Source organism: Arachis hypogaea, chromosome 4 (assembly GCF_003086295.3).
Source record: "Arachis hypogaea cultivar Tifrunner chromosome 4, arahy.Tifrunner.gnm2.J5K5, whole genome shotgun sequence".
NCBI classification, from domain to species: Eukaryota; Viridiplantae; Streptophyta; class Magnoliopsida; order Fabales; family Fabaceae; genus Arachis; species Arachis hypogaea.
The window spans coordinates 29,561,229-29,581,883 of NC_092039.1; the positions used below are offsets into that span (position 1 = coordinate 29,561,229).

A 20,655-nucleotide genomic window follows, 5' to 3' on the forward strand; every position below is an offset into this window, starting at 1 on the left:
CTTGATCAGTCTAAGATCTCACCTAACATATACACACTTTATATAATTTAAAATGCTTTACCTAGCTACCCAAATTTTTTCCACTTTTGTATTACATGCTCGTGTATCAAACTTATTTTTGAATTTTGTCCCATGTGCATTTATTCTTTTTATTTTGCATTTGGGGTAATATTTTTATTTTTTATTTTTTATTTTTTTTGTATCCTCTTGTTTAATTACTTAATAAATTTTTTTATCAATGCACATGGTAATTTAATTATTTTGATTTCACATGAGCATGCTTCCCAAATTTTCAAATAACTTATTCAATTTAATTCCCTACTTTTTTTCTATCATCACATGTTCCCATAAAATTCCCCACACTTAAATTATACACAATATCTATCTTAAGCTAACCAAGAATTCAACTTGGGATTTTTATTTTGTTTTTCTACTTAAGGCTAGTAATGTGGTTATGAAATAGGAGGGGGTTAAAAGGCTCAAGGGGGCTAACAAGGATGGCATAAAAGGTAGGTTTATTTGGGATAAGTGAGCAAAAATACAATTAATGGTCTCAATCATATGCAAGCATGTAAATATACTAAATAGTGGACATATAGAATGGAACAAAATATAGATTGCAGTTATAGAGAAGGAAAACACACAAGAATAAAATTCATGGTTAAATAATGTAACCATATAAATAGGCTCAAAATCTCACAGGTTGTGTGTTCTTAGCTTTTTAAACTATGTTCTAAATACAACTTCAAACAAATTTAACAAAAAATTTCAATTTAAATTAGTGAAATACTATAAAATTTCTTAAAAAAGAAAACATTACTTTAACCAAGTAGTAACTAAATGCATAAAATCAAATAAACATGCAATCAAATATGCAAATGCAACAATGAACAAACAAAGAAAATAGAATGTTGGTGTTGAAAAGAAGGTAACTAACCCATGGAAGTCGGTATCGACCTCTCCACACTTAAAGATTGCACCGTCCTCGGTGCATGCTAAGATGTGTAAGTGGATGGGGGTTGTGGTTCCTTAGCTGGTGCTCTTTTTGTTCCTTTTCTTGCCAGTGGTTTGGGAATAGCTTTCTCTTTACCCTTCTTGGTGGCCATCCTGAAAAGGGAAAAGAAAGAAACTTTTAAAGCTAAGGGTTAGAGCAAGGAAGAAGATGGTACAAGTGATAATCATTGCACGGTAAAGAAGGATGTTGTTAACTCATGGTCATGACTACATGTGAAAAGTTCATCAATTGGAAATATGGCAAGTGCATGTGATGGCTATTAAATGCAAGATGTTTATTGGCATGCTGGCAAAGGCATGAGTAGCATAGATCAAGCATTAAATGCCCAAATTAGATTATCATCTCTTTCAAACTAACAATCTGTTTGTATTGATAATTATATTTTAATTAATAAAATATAAAAAGAGTTTTGTGAAAAACAGGCATTAAAGTAGTAGGATAACATAAAAGTAGTGCATGATGCCATACGGACTTTTTCACAAATGAAAAAACAACCATTTGTACCCATGAACTTTACGAACGCTGACAAAAGTACCCATTAAAGAAGAAAACTAATGTTGTATCTATGAAAGATGGATTCCGTACGACAAAAGTACCTAAATCCTAAATTTATGTTGACTTTTTAATAAAATTCCAAAATTACCCCCATCCTTTATCTTGATCCCCTCCTTTCTTCAACCGATCGGATTCCAAAAATCCCTCCTTTCACCGGAACCACCCACACGCCATATGCCCCAACGCCACTACAAGCCATACCCACTATCATGGGAGCTGAGAGAAAATGGCTTTTCACGCTGTTCAGTGCGGTGTTCCTCACTTGTATGGTTCTGATAATGTCTTCCTTCTCTTCCTTTAGCTCCCTAAAGGCTTTTCCTTCCCTTGTTTAGCATGGTTCTCCTTACCCTCCTTCTTTTGTGTACTTTATCTCTGGTGGACACCAAGATAAGGATCGAATCTTGAGGTTGATGCTGGCGGTTTATCACCCAAGGAATCGGTACCTCCTTCATCTTGGAAGGGACGCCGGAGATGACGAGAGGCTGGCCCTTGTCTCTGATGTGATGGCGGTGCCGGCTATTCAGGCTTTTGGGAATATTGATGTGGTTGGAAATGTTGATTAGATCACGTACTTGGGTTCATCCAATGTTGCCCTCACGCTGCGTGCTGCTGCCATCATGTTGAAATTGGATTCTGGTTGGAATTGGTTCATCACTTTGAGTGCACGTGATTATCCTCTCATCACTCAGAATGGTACGCCAATTTTTTTGTTATGAGATTTGGGAAAGAAGAGAGGAGGGGATGAAGATAAAGGATGGGGGTAATTCTAGAATTTTATTAAAAAGTCAACATAAATTTAGGATTTGGGTACTTTTGTCGTACTAAATTCATCTTTCATGGATACAACATTAGTTTCCTTTTTTAATGGGTATTTTTATCAGCGTTTGCAAAGTTCAGGGTACAAATGATTATTTTTCCTTCACAAACACTTAGCATGCATGGTAAATAAGTGATTGAAAGTATTAAATTGAATATGTAACAACCCTATAAAAAGTAATATATAATTGTCAAACAATTCCTTAATAATCCACAAGCAAAATAATGACCCAAATAAATTTCCAACACTAATTAAAAGAAAAAGAAAGAAAAAGAAAACATAGATAATGAAAGTAAAAAGAAAAAGAAGAAGAAAACATAAAAATAAGAATAAGAATAGAAAAGTAAAGAGGGAAGAAGAAAAGAAAAAACCTTGATAATGGTGGTGAAAAAGAGGAAGTAGAAGGTGAGAAAGAAGGAAGAAGGAAAAGACAGAAGAGAGAAGAAAGAAATAAGAAGAGATAAGAAAAATTAGGATTTGGGGAAGAAAATATAAGATATTTGGCTGATCTGGATAAGCTGCGTGCCGCATGTGACGCGAGCGTGTGGGTCACGCATTCGTGCGGATAGTGCATCTATGAAGTGACGCGGACGCGTGGGGCACGCGTTCGCGTGGAGTGATTTGTGCCATTAGTGCGACGACAGCCTCGCAGTTGCGCAACTCTCTGTTTGAAACTCATTTTGCCAAATTTTAGGGTGACGCGGTCGCGTAGGGGACACGATCGCGTGAATGGTCTTTCTTTTAAAATGACGCGTTCGCGTGGGGGACGCGTTCGCGTGGTAGAGATGGTGCTTCTAGCACGGTTCCAGCCCCACTCCATCACAACTTGCTGCCATACGCCCTTTTTACGTCGATTTTTAGGGCATGCCTTCGCATGGGTGACGCGGACGCGTGGGAGGCATTTTCCCACATGAAGCGGACGCGTCAGCAACGTGGTCACGCGGGTCAAATTGTGCCAAAGGCATGCCTCCAGCCATGCTTTCGCGTGGCTCTCTGTTCAATTTTGTTTTCTTCCTAACGCACATATGACGCGGATGCGTCGCGTGCGATTTTTTTATGTAGTATGAAGAATGCAATGCTAATATGAATGTTATGCAAAATAGGAGGTTCAATCAAAACTCAAAAATAAACAAAACAGACTAGAATTAAAACTGAAGAGGGACGATCATACCATGGTGGGTTATCTCCCACCTAGCACTTTTAGTTAAAGTCCTTAAGTTGGACATTTGGTAAGCTCCTTGTCATGGCGGCTTGTGCTTGAACTCGTCCTGAAACTTCCACCAATGCTTGGACTTCCAATAAGCTCTATCAATACCAAGTAAATTTCTCATGCTTTGATGTAGTTCTTCACAAGCTTTGAGCTCCCAAAATTGATCCTCATATATTCCTGGATCCCAAATCTTGTTTCTACACCCATCTTCAAGTTGATCTTCATTATTCCAGCCGGGTGGCAAGCAATTTGAATTCTCACTAAGGCGTCCAAACAACTTCCTAGACCCATTCAATTGAGCTCTACACCAACCTTTGCGTTTAAACTTAAAGCTTCCAACCATAATGAACCTTGCAGGACAATTCTTACTACTGACCATCTTCCTCTTTCTCCTAATGTCACAAAGAGCTCTAAGTTGACCATCCGTCTCCAGTAGCCCATATTCAGGTGGAATTAGAAAGTTAAGGGATATGAATTACCCACTTAAATATTGTGAAGGATGATGGCAACATAGGGGGAGGGGTCTCCAACAACTTTGGCAAGGTAGTTGCAGGCTTTACTCCCGTGTGTGCTTTTTTGACACCTTCCATCTTTTTGCAAGCTTCTTCAATATCAACCTCTTCTTCTTGGTAGCTTTTTTCCAATTTAATCTTTTCTTCGTTGCTTACCAAGGGCATGGGAGGCTATGCTTCTGCTTCTTTAGTCTCCGTCTCTTGATCAACCTCTTCCAAGTCTTCAACCATGATATGCCTTGGAGGTTGTACACCCTCTTCAACATCAAATTCACACGTCTTGGAAAGAGGCTCTATGACTTGAATTTCCCATGGAGGTTCTGTATCTCCTAAATCTTCAACCACTTCCTCTTCTTTAGCTATTACGGTTTCCTCCACTTGTTCCAATACAAAGGTATGTTCCTCATTGTCCATTGGAGTTTCTAGTGTCTCCTTTATGCTACGCTCTTTTATTGATTCTCCACATGTAGCCATGGGAGCACTTTGAGTGTCCGAGCGTTGGGAAGCTAATCGACTTATCACTTGATTTAGTTGATATAGAGTTGCATGAAATTGATCCACCGATTCCTTGAGATGATCCCTTGATTCTTGTTCCGCTTGTATTGTATGATTAGGATCATATGGCTCTTGGGTAGATGGATATGGACATGGTGTATATGGAGGTGGTGTTTCCTGGGAGTAATTGGGTTGAAATTGGGGTGGTTCTAGATATGGTTCATATGGCTCATAAGGTGGTTGGTGTGGTGGATAAGGGTTAGGATCATATGAGGGTGTTTAGTGGTAAGGGGCTTGTGAGTATGGTGGTCCAAAATCATGTTGATGAGGGGGTTCATAGGCATATGTTGGTGGTTGTTGATAATCAAAAGAGCGCTCACCATAGCCATTGCCTTGATATGCATCACAGAACGGTTGTTGATAGTCCATTGGAGGTGGTTGTTGCCATGAGGGTTGATCAAATCCTTGTGGCTCCTCCCATCTTTGATTGTCCCAACCTTGATGCATGTTCTCATTGTAATCTCCTCTTCCTGCAACATAATTATAACCAGACTCATAGCCAAAGGCGTGAGAGTTCATAGTAATAGGAAAAAATAAAAACAAAAACTAACAAAAAGAAAATATTTTGAAAAAGATATGATTTTTGAAAAAAAGATAAGATAAGATTTTGAAAAAGATATGATTTTTTTTTAAAAATGATAAAATAAGATTTTGAAAAAGATAAGATCAGATTTTGAAAAAGATATGATTTTTGAAAAAAAATTATTTTTGAAATTTAAAACTAAGATAAGATAAGATAAAAAATTTAAAATAAAAATCTGAAATTTTTTCTTTTTTTTTTGAAAAGTTTTTACAATAACCAATAATAAGGCACACATTTGTAATTTCCCGGCAACGGCGCCATTTTGACAATCAGATTTTCTATCGGTAAAGAAATTCACAAAAGTATAATCGCGTTGTAAGTATAGCTTCTAAACCAACAGAGAATCCTTTCGTACAAAAGTTTTGTTTGTCACTTAAGCAAACCCAATAAAAATAAATAACCGAAGTATTCAAACCTCGGATCGTCTTCTCAAGGAATTGCAGGGAGGTGTGTTTTATTATTAGTTATGGAAAACATTATTTTTGGGTTTTTGAAATAAGGAACAAGTAATTTAAATGACAAGAAAAATAAATTAATAATTAAGTAAACTCTTGGCAAGGTATGAGAACTGGAATTCCTATCCTAGTTATCCTTATCAGGTATGATGAGAATTCGGTTTTAAACCCACTTGGTCAGCCTTTACTAAACAAAGGAAGGTTAAGTGGACTAATTAGCTTGATCCTCAAGTCCTAGTCAATCCTTATGGAAGGACTAGCTTTAGAGTGATCCAGATCAATCAGTAATTCCAATTTCAATCAACAGCTGAGTTTGATAACTCAAGTGTCTCCAATTAATCAACGAAAGCTAAGAATGTAAAAATCTAAATAAAATCATAGATCTGAAATACCTCAAATTGCATTAATAAAAGAAAATCAATCCAAACTTAAAGGGTTCATAAACCAAATTGAGAAAATAAGTAAAAGGAACATTGAACCTGAAAATTGAGAAGAAGATGAAATCCTAATCCTAATCCTAAGAGAGAAGAGAGAACCTCTTTCTCTCTAAAGACTAGATCTAAACCTAAAAATTGTGTGTATGTTGTGTATCTTGAATCTCTGCATGTTTCCTGACTTTAATCTATGTTTCTGGGCCCAAATTTGGGTCAAAACGCGACCGAAAATCGTCTTCAGTGTATTCTGTAATTTCTGCAGATCGCACATGTCACGCGTATGCGTCAGTCACGCGTGCGCGTCATTCAGCATTTTTCCTTGCCACGTGTATGCGTCGTCCACGCATTCGCGTCACTTGTGCAGCTTTCAATCCACGCGTTCGCATCAGGCACGCGAGCGCGTCACTGCGATTTCCTCCATTTCGCGCGATCGTGTGAGCCATGCGTCCGCGTCGTTTCTCGCTGGTCATCTCCTTAATTTCTTGTGTTCCTTCCATTTTTGCAAGCTTCCTCTCCATTCTCTAAGCCATTTCTGCCCTATGAAGCCTGAAACACTTAACGCACAGATCACGGCATCGCATGGTATAAAAGAGAAATTAAAATACCCAATTTAAAGCTTTAGGAAGCAAGTTTTCAATTATAGAATAAATTTGGGAAGGAATTGTAATATCATACAAATCATATGAATAAGTGGGCAAGAATTTGATAAAAATCACTCAATTAAACACAATATAAACCATAAAATAGTGGTTTATCAGTCACCACAATTCAAAATTAATAACTGGGAGTAAAATCCCGGGTCGTTCTCCCTAGGAGTTGCCCTAAGATGCACATCATTGGTTAGGAGTTCTCTTGGTATTTTGGAGTTGAGTACAAGAAAAGTAAATGGACATAAATTAAAATAATGAGAAATTAGCAATTGGAACAAGAAATAAGAAAGTAAGCTAATAAAGGTGAATGGCAATCAATCAATGTAAAAGCCTTGGTTAGGGTGAGAATTGGAAGTCCTATCATCATAGCCTCCATCAATTATGAAAATAATTGGTTATTGCTCCACTTAGTCAACCTCTAACTATGAAGGAAATTCAAGTGAAGATAATCAATTTTAGTCCACAAATCCTAATTAAATCCTAAGGAAAGACTAGCTTTAGTGACATGCAAATCAATTAGCAATTTCCAATTATGAATCAACAAAGGACATTGACAATTCAAGTGTCTCCAATAACTCAATCCGCCAAGCCAAGAGTGAAAAGTCTACTCCATAACTATAGTTGACATTTTCTCAAACACTTGATGAACAAGAATGAAAGACATTGTGAAATTGAGAAGAAAACTCAAATCAAAGTTATCTACTACAAACAATTAACAACAATAAGGCAATTAACAACAATGAACATGAAATACCTCAATGCATTAATAGAATTCAAAGTAAACAAGATCCAAATCTAAGACCTACAATAACTAGAGTAACAAGAACACTAGAACAAGAGTAGGAGAATGAGATCTAAAAATTAAAGCAATGTAAACTTGAATTAAATTCAGATCTAACCAAAGGATCCAAGAGAAATTGAAATTGAGAAAGCCAAAACCTAGAGAGAAGTGAGAGTTTCTCTCTCTAGAAACATAAACTCCAAAAACTAGCTAAAAATCTCTAATGTGTGAATTCCCCCTATTCCCTTGGTCCTCTTGGATCTTTAGCCTCCAGAATTCCTTCAGATTGGGCCCTAGAGCTTCTGTGAAATTGCCAGCCACGATTTCACTAAAAATGTCACGTGCTGAGTGCCATGCGTGCGCGTCCCTGGCGTTTTGCGATCCACGCGTACGCGTAAGGCACGCATACACGTCTATGAAGTTCTTGCTCAGCCACCCGAATGCGCCAACTAAAGCACACCAATCCCAGCATCCTGCACCCACGCGTGCGCATAGGCCACGCGTGTGCGTCACTGTCAATGCTCCAAAGCTCCATTTTCATGTTCCTTCCACTTATGCATGCTTCCTTCCTCTCTTCTAGGCCATTCTTACCCTATAAACTATGAAATCACTTAACAACCATATCACGGTATCGAATGGTAATAGAAGAGGATTAAAATATGGCATAATTGAGGCCAAAGAAGCATGTTTTCAACCATGATAACAAAATTAGAAAGGAGACACAAAACCAGGCATTTTGTATGAATAAGTGTGAAAGAATATTGATAAAACCCCCAAATTTCATACAAGATAAACCCAAAAAAATGGGGTTTATCAACCTCCCCACACTTAAACCAAGCATGTCCTCATGCTAAAAGAAATCAAAAGACCAAAGAATCATAAGAGAATGGGTTTTTATGAGATGCAATCTACCTATATGAATGCAACTAAAGTGAATGCTTCTATCTACTTGGTCCAGAGTGAGTCAATCGTCCAAGAACATATATATGAGCACATAGGGCAAAATGAAAAAATAATTCAGGAACTCTACCAATTCAAACATCAAAGTGAAGTGTGCATAACTTGCATGAAGAAAACTCGTGAAAGCCGGGAACAAGGAATTGAGCCTCGAACCTTCAACCGGAAGTGTTTGCACTCTATCCGCTTGGTGTGTAGGGTTAACCACTCAATTCTCCTCTACTAAAAAATTTTTCTAAGTTCTTGTACCAAACCAAGCATTCCAAACCTCCAAACAGCTACCAAAACAAATAAAAATAAATTCCACAAATAAATTCTCGTTGCAAGTATAGTTCTAAACCAACAAACAATTCCTCAATCAAAAATTTGTTTATCACAAGTACAAACCCCAATAAAAATAAACTGAAGTATTTAAACCTCGGGTCGTCTCTCAAGGAATTACATGGAAGTGTTCTTGTTATTGGCTAGGAAGAAATGTTTTGGGATTTTTGTAATAAGGAATAAGAAATGTAAATGTCAAAGGAAATAAACTAACAACTAAGAAAGCTCTTGGCAAGGTATGAGAACTAGAAGTCCTATCCTTGTTATCCTCATCAATTGTGACAAGAATTGTCTATTGCTCCACTTAGCTAACCTCTAACTATGAAGGAAAGTCAAGTGGATATCAATTTGAGACCACAATTCCTAGTCAAATCCCAAGGAAAGACTAGCTTTAGTGGGATTCAAATCGACTAGCAACTTCCAATTATCAATCAACAAAAGAGTTTGATAACTCAAGCGTCACCAATTACTCAACTCAAGCCAAGAGGAGAAAAATATAAGCTATGACTAAAAGAAACATTTCATCAAATACCTAATGTGCATAAACATAAAGCATGGTAAATTGCAAGAATTAAAGGAAGCTATAATTACAAAGGCAAGAAATCAACAATAGAAAACTAAAACAAGTATAAGAAGACATGAAAATCATAAATTGCATTAAAAGAAAATGGAGATCAACAAAAGAGTTCATAAACTAAAATTAACAACATAAAGGAACTACAAGAAAAGTAGAATGCTGGAACAAGTAAAGATAAAAGGAAAATTAAAGCAAAGGAAGAAGTAGATCTAAATCTAAAAGGAAAATAAAACTAAGAACCCTAATCTAGAGAGAGGAGAGAGCCTCTCTCTCTCTCTCTCTCTCTAGAATTCTATATCTCTCTCTAAAACTAAAGTGTATCAATGATTCCCCCCTAACCCATCTTGAATTCTACATGTAATAGCCTCAGAATTGAGTTGGACCTGGGCCTGAGAAGCTCAAAGATTGCCCCCCAACGTTTTCACTTTAATGAGGTCACGTGCAAGCAGTAACGCGTACGCATTGGCATTTTGCTATCCACGCGTGCGCGTCGATGAGTGCACCCTAAATCCTTATTTTTCCATGAGTTCTCCACTTTGCATGCTTTCCTCTTCATTCCTTTGATTCATTCGTAGCCTTTTCAACCTGAATTCACTGACAAACATATCAAGGCATCTAGTGGAATCAAAGGTGAATTAAAATTAGCTAATTAAAGGCCTAAAAAGCATGTTTTCACACTTAAGCATAAATTTAGGAAAAAATCATAAAATCATGCCATTTCATTGAATAAATGTAAGAAAAGTTGATGAAATCTCCTAAACTAAGTACAAGATAAACCCTAAAAATGGAGTTTATCAATAATCTACAAAATTTATGAGTTGCTATTTTTCTAAAGCTTGTTGGGTTTTGAAACCTTATGTCATCTGAAGTGGATGCCAAGTTGGTAAAATAAGAATTTTCAATGAATTTTTCATATTTGTGAAAACCCAAACCAGCTTTATCATAAAGAGGTTGTTTACTTACCAAGAGTTGATTTAAATTTTCAGAACTTTGAGCAAAGTTGGCTAAGTCCTCTTTAAGTCTTTTTATCTCTTTATGTAGCCACTCATTTTCTTCAAAATAGTTTAGATTTGCAGTCATAGAGTGATGATATTCACAGCTCTTAAGTTCAGCTTTTAACTGCTTGTTTTCTTCAACAAGATCAACAGCAGTTTCGGCTTTCCTTAATTTATCTTTAAGAAAACCATTTTCAACTTTTATATTTCCATTTGTAACTCAAGATCTTGGTTTTCATTTAAGAAGCATTTAATCTTTTCAGAAAGATGATCAATCATAAGATGAAGGTCTTCAATGGAAGGATCAAGAAATACTACTTGCTCTATGAGATTTGCCATGAGACAGGTTTGAGACTTGGTTTTTTTTTTTCTTCATCTTCATCAGAGTCATTTTTCAAGTCTTCCCAAGATGCCATTAGACCTTTCTTCTTTCCTTTTTTCGGCTTGTCCTCCTTCTTCAGTTTTGGAAAATCAAACTTGAAGTGCCCAGCTTCTTTATAGTTGTAACAGATCACTTTGCTGAGATCCCTCTTTGGCTTCCTTGAGCTGCCTCCTTTGTTTCGTTCCTTCAACTTCACCATTTTCCTAAATTTCTTAGCAAACAAAACAAAATCATTTTCACATGAATTATCACTGGATTCATCATCCAGAGCTTTAGTAACAGATTTAAGAGCAATTCCTTTCTTTTTTGTATCCTTTTTCAAATATCTGTTTTCAAAGGCAAGTAAATTTCCTCTAAAATCATCGTAGGTTATAGTATCAATGTTACTACTTTCAGCTATCATTATTGCTTTGGTTTTTCACTCTTTTGTGAGACATCTCAGTATTCTCCTCATAAGCACAGATTCAGAATATGTGATCCCAATAGCATCCAAGCCAGTGCCGATGACGTTGAATCTTTCAAACAATTCATCTATGGTTTCTCCTTCCTTCATTGAGAACTTTCGTATTCTCTATTCATCATGTCTATTCTGGATCTCTTGACTTGAGTTGTGCCTTCATGAGTGATTTGGAGTTTGTCCCAGATTTTCTTTGTTGTTGTGCATCTTGATACCCGTCGGTATTCCTCAAAGCTGACCGCACAGTTGAGCAAGTTAATAGCGTTGGCATTGAGCTCTACTTTCTTCCCGTCTTCCTCATTCCAATTGGCTTTACCTTTGAGTGTAACCACACCATCAGCTCCTGTAGTAGTTGGAAAATGTGGACCTTCCAGGATTATCTTCCAAAGTCTATAGTCTACAGATTGAACAAATATCTTCATTCTTTCTTTCCAGTAACTGTAGTTCTTTTCATTGAAGAATGGAGGTCTGTTGCCTGACTGCCCTTCTATTAGAGTATAAGCAACCAAATTTGAGCTACTGTTAGCCGCCATCAGGATTTTTTCTCCAAGCTGCAAAGCTTGCTCTCTTTGAGACTAAGCTCTGATACCAATTGATGGTAATCAGTGGGTAAGAGAAGGGGGTTGAATCTTAGCCCCTTTTTGCTGAGTATTACTTGCTGCCTTTTAAAATAGCTTCAGGAGATATTTTACTTTTTGTCTCATAACAAGTCAAGAGACATTTTCTTTTTGTCTCGTAACTGATTAGGATATGTTTTTCAATGTTGTCTCCAGAGCAATAGAAACAGAATAGGAGCAGAAAAGAAAGAGAGAACCACACCCAGAAGTATCCTGATTCAACTGCTAAGTGCAATGTAGCCTACTTCCAGTCTCCATCACAACAGTGATGGAATTTCACTATAATCAACAGATTACATACACCAATTCTTCCCTAAGAACTACCCATTCCTATCTGGGACAAGTCCAGATTCTATCCCCAAAACTGAACTTGACCTGGTCACCTACTAAGCTTTCAACCACAAAGTGCTAACCCAACTTGCAAGAAAATCCCCACAGGATCATGAAATATAACACAGATGTACAAAAGAACTCTTAGATATCTATGGTTTTTTCTTTAATTTTTCACTCTCTGCCTTTTTTCTCTCACTGGCTTTTTCTTACAAACCTCACTCTGTTTGCCTTTTTCACCATGAGACACAGAAAGACAAAACTAAAGAAAAGAAAACAAAATAAAACCCATTGAAGGAGAAGAACTTCAGATAGCTTGGAAAGCTATGAGAACTCTGTGCTTTCACTCCTTGTCTCAACCCTTATCCGTTCACCCTTATTATAGAAGAGGAAGCTTCCAAGGTTGAAATCGGTTCAACCAAGCCACCAACATCTTATCCAACACATAGCCAGTTCGAACAGAGAGAAGAGAGAGGAAAAACCGAAAGCAAATCAACATGCATGTACCTCTCTCTTATCCCTTCTCATCAAACTTCATCAATCTGAACCTTTCATCTTGACTTTAGCCCCAAGAATGAATTCTGACCCTTGATGAATCTTTGATCCTTGACAACTCCTTCGTTTTTATATTTGCTTCTTCCTCCACGTAGCTCTAGTAGGTACTTTCTGTCTTGGATGAACAAAAATAGAAACGAACTTTACCACTGAGATCTTTCTCTCTAACCGAGACTGATCATTTACATTTTCGGCATAAAGATCTTGAAGCTTCTGCTTGAAATCTTTCCTTCAAAGGCAGAGATTTTAGTCATGCCATGCTTTAGATCTTCCTTTTGCAAGGGTCATCATCCTAGCCTTTTGCTTCTTCATAACTTCAGTGCTTTTCTCTGATGACTTCTTCAATCTTCTTTCTCTGATGGAAGTGACAACCGAAAACAAGAGAGAGAAAAAAGAGAAGAAACAAAACTTTCAATGTATAATTAAATGAAATTGAAATTCCACTCACATTCCATAAAGAATGGAATAACGTATGGAGCATTCAATGCTTATTAAATCAAATTTAATTCTCTCTTTTAGTTATCAATGCATGAGTTCAATTTAATTAAAAATTGAATTCCATTAACCAATGGAAGTAGGTAACCGAAAAGAGCATGCCCACATTTCCTTTTCATTCTTCTTTTAATTTAGACCAAGAGATTGTTGGTCTCTCAACAAATTATTTTGGGCTGCACATTGATTTCCTGGCCCAATAAATATTTGCTTATGCATTAAAATAATTCAGCCACTTTATTTGGAATTATTTTTACACAAAGGCAGAATACTTTCTCATAATATTGGGTTTATGTGACTTTTGTCCCAATAATAAAAATCTGCATACTAAATAAAATCTTTAAACAAATAATTGAAAGCAAAAATCAAATTAATAATTTTTCTTATTTAATAATGTTTTATCATCATCATATTTTAAATTTTTCAAACTCAACATAAGTCTATGCATGTGACCGCATGTGTTCTAAAATATCACAAGTAACTATTCCATGGTATTAAGACGTAGACATAAAACACTGTTTTAGAATGGAGACCATTACTTATATATATTTTTTTTTTGTCTACAATATTTTTTAATTGTTTAATCTATCATAGATTTAAGTTTTATTTAAGAGTTTGTCACGATAAATTATTTTATACACAAAATAAATTTAAATTTATGATACTTATTTAAATAAACGAGTAAATTAGGACTATATAATAAAAATAAAAAAGTTATATATATATATATATATATATATATATATATATATATATATATATATATATATATATATATATAATGCCACTTATAACTAAAAATAGATTACTTATATAAGTATATATGTGACGGCATGTGTTCTAAAATATCATAACTATTCTGTAGTTAGGACAGATGTTCTTGTAGTCATGAAGCACTATTTTACAAATTGGGACCACTACTTGTACATAACGGTTTTTTTTTTTTGTCTTTAAATTAAATAAATTTGATATTTACCGACCTGAGTATTGTGCATAAAATCTCATCAAAAATACATTTCGAATATTGAGACATCTATGTTAAGTACAAAAAAAATTTATAATTTATTATAATGACAAATATTAGTTTAAATTGAATAATTATAATTTAATTATTTGTGCTATAAAATTTTTAAATTTGAAAAAGTTATTAATGTTTATTTGATTTGAAAAGAATAATGAAGTTATTATGAAAGAGGTACGATGCTGCGGGAAAAGAAAGAAAGAATCATTCTTTAAAAAAAAAAAAGAATTGTAGCTGCACAAACAAAGAAAAGTATCATATTTTCAATGTAAAATAATTTACTGCAACGATTAGTATTAGCTTAATTTTTTGATATAAGAAAAAGAACCATATTTAGATAAAGGTAAGGAGAATATTTCAGAAATTAAACACTGTATTTTGATTGTCGTTCTTCTTTATTTTTACTTCTATTTGATATTCAGTTTGCAAGTCTTCCTAATAATAAAGAAAAAGCATACGATTATATGAGTGATGATTTGAAAAAATCTATGAGTGATAAGTCATAAACTTGAAATAACATACAACCCAGTTTTAGATTAATCATGTCTTGGTTCTGTTCTATTTTAGTGAGTTTGCTTGTTCTTAAAATTAGTTTAACAAGCATGGTTGGTTGCTTTATTTGTCTTGGAAAAAACCGGTTTGCATCGTTTATTTTTGTCTTTGCGTTTGTCTTGGTCTTTGTATTGGTGATTATAATCTTAAATTAGATATAGTGAAATTCTACCATTGTGAAGACTAGACGTAAAATTCATTGTACTTTGAAGTTGAATCAAGATATTTGCTGGTGTTGTTTTTTCTACTCTCTCTTCGTTTATCTCCTATAATTGCAAGAGACTAAAACCGAAAAGTCTTCTACTTACTCTGTTTCATGCTTTCAATTTTAAAGGAGTGCCTTTTGTTTTAAACTCCCCTTTCAAGGCTTATAAAATCTTCAATTGGTAGCAAAGCTTAGGCTTTAGGAGTCAAACTTAACAGCTTGGAGAAAAGATTCATAGCGACCAATCAAGTTTCTTTCAACCTAACCGAAGGTAAATCCTACCACCGTCCGCCTTATTTTAATAGAACTAACTATTCCTACTGAAAGGAGAGAATGATGATTTTTATTCAAGCTACGGATTACAATTTATGGAAGATCATCATGAATGGACCTGAGATTCTAACTAAGCTAACAACTGAAGGACAAGTCGTTCCAAAGGAAGATCGAGAATGGAGGAAGAAAAAAATATGGATTCAAATGTAAAAGTAATGAATTTGATGCATTGTGCCATAAGTTTTGAAGAGTAGAAAAAAATATCTAAATACAAATCTGCTAAGAAAATATGACAGAAACTTCAAGTCACTCGTGAAGAAACAAATCAAATGAGAGAAACCAGAATTAATATGCTAATGAAACATTATGAGATATTTTTCATGGAATAAGAAGAGTCTATAGATGAAATTTTCGAAAGATTTTCAATCATAATCAATTGACTCGATGCACTGGAGAAACAATTCACTAAAAAGAAGTTGATTAGGAAGATTCTAAGAAGTTTCACAAAGAAGTGGGAGACAAAAGCTACTATAGTACAAGAAAAAAATAATCTTAATCTAATCACTTATGATGAGTTAAGACGAAAGCTTCTATCATATGAAACCACTGATTTGAAGATAGAAAACGAGAAGAAAAATGTTGCTCTGAAATCGAAGGTTAAAATTGAATCAGATGAAATAGTCTTCTTTGCAAGAAGACTGAGAAAAATGATGAGATATAAAGACAGAAAAACAAGTTCTTTATCTAAGGAGGACAAGAAGAAAAACAAAGGGAACTGCCACTACTATAAAGAACTAGGACACTTCAAATTTGAATATCCAACACTGAAGCGAAAAAAAGAAAGTAAGAAAGAAAAGAAGAAAGTTTTGATGACTTCTTAGGAAGATTTGAAAAATGATGCATCAGAGAAAAATGTTTCTTCCTTATTTTATCCTTAGTTATGTAGTGAAAACTTTTAGTTTTTATAATGTGCACTTCTAAGTCCAAATGACTTTTGTTCTCTTAGGTTAACTTAACTAGATTAGCTGTATGTCCTAAATCAATATAATGCGTTGTGGGTGAATTTTAAGAAAATTGTGCTAAATTTTATTATAGTTAAAGTGTGGATATTGATGCTAGTGTATGAAAACTATATAAAACATCTTTACAGTTTAAAAGAGTTGTAAAATAAAAATTTATTTATTACAACAATCTTTTTTGTGTTCTATTTTTTTTGAGTTAGTTTAGATTGGTGGTATTTTTATGTATTTTTTTTATTCTCAATGGTATGTTTTTTTCGAATTGAAAGAATGAAAGTCATGGCAAAATTTCTAGATAGAGAAATTTTGTCAAACTATTGTAGATAGAGAAAGACTCTACCTTTGAATTTTTATAATTTTTTTGATTGTGTTTTATGTTTGGATATTGTTTGTTGTTAAAATTCATATGCTGAATCAAGAATTTAAAATATTAAAATAAAATATAAAAAATTAAATATATGTATTAGTATGATTTAAAAATATTATGCCGTTTGATTCATGAAACCATCCCATTTGGTGGGATAGTTCTAAAGTAGGTTTTTTTTATTTAAATAAAATAAAGAGCTACTAATATTACCTAATTTTTCTAAACTAATTTTTAAAACGTGAATCTCCTATTCTGAATCATATATATATATATATATATCGTCTCAGGGCTGTGTATTTTAATTTATATGTTAATTAGTATGTCTTAGGACGATTTATTCTTTGAAGTACTCTCAAGAAATATACATAAATCATTCTAGGATACTAAACTTTTAAAATTAACATAAATCGTCTCAAGGTGAAATAATTGACACATTTTACACCTAAAACACATTTGAAGAGGATGATTTATGCACAAAAGTTAGCCCTCATTAACCTGGAACGATTTATGCTAATCATTATATCCTAAGATAATTTATGCTTTGAAATGCTCTCCAAAAATACACATAAATTGTTCTAAAGTATTGAGTTTTCAAAATCAACGTAAATCGTCTTAGAGTATAATGATTTACAAGTTTTATACCTAAAACACATGGAGAGAAGATGATTTATGTATAAAAACTAACCCTCACTAATATAAAATGATTTATGTACAACTTTCAAATACCCAATAGAATGTAACGGATTACGTTGATAATAATGAAGCTTTTGCACTTTTTTTTTTCATCTTTTTAAGCAATCATGTAATACAATAAGGAGGGGCAATAGAGTCAAAAGAAGCACACTGTGGGAACAAGGGAGATATGGCTCCAAGCCTCCAACTAACTGGAAGCCAAAAATAATGCAGAGGAAGGGAATATCAATAGCTGGAAGGAACTAATAAGGGAGGTCGTTGAGCATTGTGAGTGTTATTCCTCTCTGATTAATTCTTCTCCTCTCTTCTATTCTATTATCCTCTTATTCTTACCATAGTATGCTATTATTCCCTTCATGCAGGTGATCAGTGAAGTTTCATATTCCATTCATTCTTCTTCTTCCTTCAATTTGTTTGAGTAATTTTACTGTACACACAACAGAAAAATCTCAAAATCCCCAAATTATAGTATCATACTTATACATACATATCTTCAATTTGAATTATTTTTCTGAGATCGTATCATTTGGTGCCTTCATTGACGACATGGCTGAGAACACCCATTTGCAGTCTATGCAAGCCGCCATTAATAAACTGCTGAGCAATCCGATGGTCACCATGAACAACTCGCCAAGATTACACAATCCCTGGCGTCAATTCAGATACAGCTCGCTCAGAAATTCAAAGAGTCACTGCGTTAACCTTCCCCTCACTCCATTTTCGCTGCTCCGCGACAAATGAATGTTGATTTTTCGCGATTCTCCGGCGAGGATGACGTACTCCAATGGATCTTCCGGGCTGAGAGATTTTTCAGGATCTATGATATTCCTGAGAATTAGAGGCTCGATTTGGTTGTTGTTGGCCTCGAGGGCAGGGCCCTGTCATGGTTCCAAATATGGGAAAAATTGGATCAGGTACATGATTGGCTTTCTTTTTCAACGGCACTTCAGATTCATTTTGGCCCATCTCAATTTGAAAATCCTAGGGAAGAACTCTTGAAATTGAAACAATCTGCTTCTGTCAAAGTTTATTTTGAGGCCTTTAACGATTTAGCTGCTAGGGTGTTTGGAATGGATGATAGTTTGCTGATGGATTGTTTTACTGGGGGATTATTGCCTTAGTTGCAACGTGAGGTGAAATCGCGCTACCCAGCTTTCTTAATGCAGGCTAACATGTTTAGGACTAAGATTTTTTACAGCAATTAGTTGCTTTGTTACAAGGACCAAATTGACATATAATATAATTGATCAAGGACCTGTTTGACTTATATCATAAACTTTAAAAGACTTATTTGACTTATAAAATACATCATAAAGGATTGAATTGCCCTAATAAATTTGCTCATGTATGAGGTAATTTAGCCTGAGGCACCAATAAATGTTGTTGTACCAGATATTGGAATAAATGTAAATGCTGCAAGTATAAGTATGCTTGATAATGTGTTTCACTATTTATCCTTAGCACTAGATACTAATATCTTTCTATCTTGGACTCTCAGTCTTAGTAGGATATTCTAATTGAAAATGAGTTCATGTATATCTTATGTTAGAATACTCATAATTGTTTACAATTCAATCAGGAAAGACAGACTCCGTCACAGCCTCAACAGCCTTTTATACATCCAAAACACACAATAATTAGGTCCAAGAGTCAGGAGAGTGCGAGTGCTGAGACAATGGCAACTACAAGTAGTGGCACAACTTTCAAAATGTTCAAATTCATTCTAACTCTCAAACTGAACCTCTCTAAGAAGAAATGATACCTTCTTGAAATTTATTATGAAGAGGACAAGACCTTGTTTTGTTATTTTGAAGAAAATAGACCTTCACTTTTAATACTTTTTATCTTGTCACTTTAAATTAGTGTGTGTAGAAGAAAATAGACCTTCTTTAGTTCATTTTATATAGCTACTAAACTTAGCTACTTATGTGCATACTCTATTTTGATGCTACTTTATGCTAATATTTTGATACATGATATTTGCATATTTTGGTTTGGATTATATACTATGTTTTATAATATCTACTTGGTCAAATTACTTACATGCATACTCTGATCTGGATATAGAATAGCTTTTGTTCAGCATCATCGTCAACCTCTAATGTCCATTTAACTAAAATGAGTTATTCTAATACAATATATTTTTAACAAACATACAATGCTAATTGCTTAAATAACCACCACATAAATACAAAACAAAATCACAACTACAAGTGCACCTATTATTACACCCCTAAACAACCTGAAAACACTATCTTTCTTGAGTTTTGGACTATCTTCCTTCTTCTTTATTAACATCTCCTCCAATTGTTTTATTCTCTCCTCCAAGCTAAAATTTAAACCTACAACAAATATTTCACCCACGCATATCTCCACAGAGGCCAATCTACTGTTTTCAACTACATCATCCACCAAATACCCAAAAATCTCATCAAACCATACAAAAAAATCACAATAACCTTGTTTTTCCTGCAATCCGATTAACAAAACAAAAATCATAACATTGGTCTTAGACCAACTGTCAAAACTATAACATTATAAAAATCCACCACTTTAAAGTACCTTGAAGTGAGGACAGCCAAAGAATAGTGTATTCGATTTCTCTGCTATGAGAGACCTGGATATTACGACATATGTCCTACACCTGTACTTAGGATGTTCTCCTCTTTTAAATCGTCCCTTTGGGAAGCCAGTTGAACTGCTGTCAACACTGACGACATCATTGATACTTTTCCGACCACGTCTCCGACTTGCAACTGATGTGCTGCCTCCACTCACCATCACCTCCTCTCTCTCACATACTAAGATACATGGGTTGGAGACAAAGGGACAGGGGTTGAAGATGAAACCCTAATTTTATGTTGGTCCCCCTTTTGAAACTGCAATGTATTGCACCTCTTATAACAGTGTCGTTTTATAACATTTCTAGGAGAAAAGTTGGGAACTAATCTGTCCCACTCAAAACAACGTCATTTGGATAAGCACTTAAATGGCGTCTTTTTGGCCATATGTGCAAGGACCAATGTATCCTATAAGCGATGTGTAGTGTTAAATCAGGCACGTCACACTGATCACCTCGACGTAGGAGAGAGAGTGTTCGGTTAACCAGCTAAACCTGGATCAGGGATGTATATGACATATATCTAACAATTTTGGAGACTAGGAACTTAGTTAATTTTTTTGAGAGATAAATCTATTAGACCGCCAAATTCTTAAGGACCTATTTGAGATATTACTCTTAAAGAAATAATAGCTTGGAATATTTTCATGGAAAA

At 34.7% G+C, this 20,655-nt stretch overlaps 1 long non-coding RNA gene and 1 pseudogene across 1 annotated transcript; both read left to right on the forward strand.

The window, feature by feature from the left end:
* Positions 1–1,796: 1,796 nt before the first annotated feature.
* Positions 1,797–2,286, forward strand: LOC112794776 (uncharacterized; annotated as a pseudogene).
* Positions 2,287–17,504: 15,218 nt separating this feature from the next.
* On the forward strand, positions 17,505–19,399 carry LOC112796586 (uncharacterized). Its single transcript, XR_003199282.3, has 3 exons — positions 17,505–17,647; positions 17,743–18,294; positions 18,960–19,399. It is a non-coding gene; the product is annotated as an uncharacterized lncRNA (long non-coding RNA).
* The last annotated feature ends 1,256 nt before the right edge of the window (positions 19,400–20,655 follow it).